Raw genomic sequence first — 1,667 nt, 5'->3', positions numbered from 1 at the left:
CTGTGAGATGCATGAGAAAAAAAAGGAAAAAATAATCTTCTCTAACGCAGGTACAATTGAAATGGCAATATCAATCATTTTGACAACTCCTCTATTTTAACGCAAGAATCTACTGAAATTCACAGTATGCTTCTTTCAAAGGAACGTATCTCTGGGTCTGTTGAAAGAGAAATATATTGGAATGACAAGATTATCTCACCCCCTCTCCATTGAAAAACCTAAGCAACATGAATTTAACTTGCATCAGTTCAAACTTGCAAAGACCGCCGCAAAGGGAGTGTTTTTGGGGATGGGAGGGAGCTTCAGGAGATTTTTAATCTCTGTTCATGTCTTGGTCTCACTATTGAACTCTCTCCCTAGAAAGAAGGGATTGCTGGAGCGACCTTCGGCACTCAATCACAGGGAACAGAGGCCATCAGAATTCTTTCAGGGCACAACAAGGCCATGTAGAGTCTGCACTTTCTGAAATTTTGGGATTTTTACCATAAAGGAATTAAGTTTTTCTCACTCTTGTGATAAGCAAGATATTCAAGGTGTGGAATAAGTATTGACTTATATACATTTGTATTTCCTAAAACTGCAGAGAAAGCAAAATAGTATTGGAGGTGGGATAAACCCCACAGACATATATACACGTTACTGGTTAATTATTTCATAATCAATTACTATAACAATCTCCTGCTACCCTACTTTGCTTGGCATAAGGAAAGTGATGCATATAGTCTGACCCTGATCAATAATCACTGGGCAAGATAGGAAATTAAAATGTCCACATACAATTCCCCATGCCACACATCTAAAGTCACCTCCATCTACTACACAAACTGCAATAATCTTTTCAATCATCCAAACATCTCTTACCCATGGCAAAGAGTATATATTTATAAGACCCAGGCAAAATACTTATCTGAAAAAATCCCCAGATTCCTCCCCATCCTATCTCTTGCAAATGTAGCTGCAATGTAACTACAATATATTTAAGGTGCTACTCGAAAATTTATACTGTGAGCAGCATCAAGTTCGGTATCATATTAAAAACAAAACAAAAGATCACAAGACAATTTATTTTCCAATGTGATTCAATCAAATCTCCGTTTGTTGCTAGAAATGCTTCACAGGTGGACACTGTTGTGCTTTAATTTAGGCTACCATGGCTTGTGACGGAGGTTTTAAACAGTCTCCTCTTTACTATCATTTGGAAATTATTTGTTTATTCAGACTCAAAATACTAAACCTGTACCTTGTAGGCGATTAAGTTGGCTTCACCATGCAACGCTTCTATTTTCTTGTGATTTAAAAACAGTTACGGTCATTTCAACACTGTATTCCCCTGATTTTACTTGTTAAGTGTTTAAGTAATATTTATTTCTTATTAAAAAATGTCTATAACCCAAATGCAATGTAATATTATACCGTTAAATGCCTAACAATATTGTGGGCAGTCAAAATCAACCATCAGTTTTACTACAATTTAATACAGATTTTATAAAACGGTAAGCTGTAAGGCTCTGTCCATACATGGTAAGCAGCAGAAGCACCTACAATTTCTTTTTTTAATATGATCAATGATAATCACCACATCTTATTCAATTAGCACGTGAACTTCAGTATGTTCATGCATACCCATGGTAGATATTCAAATAAATTAAAAAATGAAATCTCCGCTG

Source organism: Cariama cristata, unplaced genomic scaffold, assembly GCF_000690535.1.
Source record: "Cariama cristata isolate BGI_N322 unplaced genomic scaffold, ASM69053v1 scaffold15101, whole genome shotgun sequence".
Classification (NCBI taxonomy): domain Eukaryota; kingdom Metazoa; phylum Chordata; class Aves; order Cariamiformes; family Cariamidae; genus Cariama; species Cariama cristata.
Note: the sequence above shows the minus strand (reverse complement) of the source record.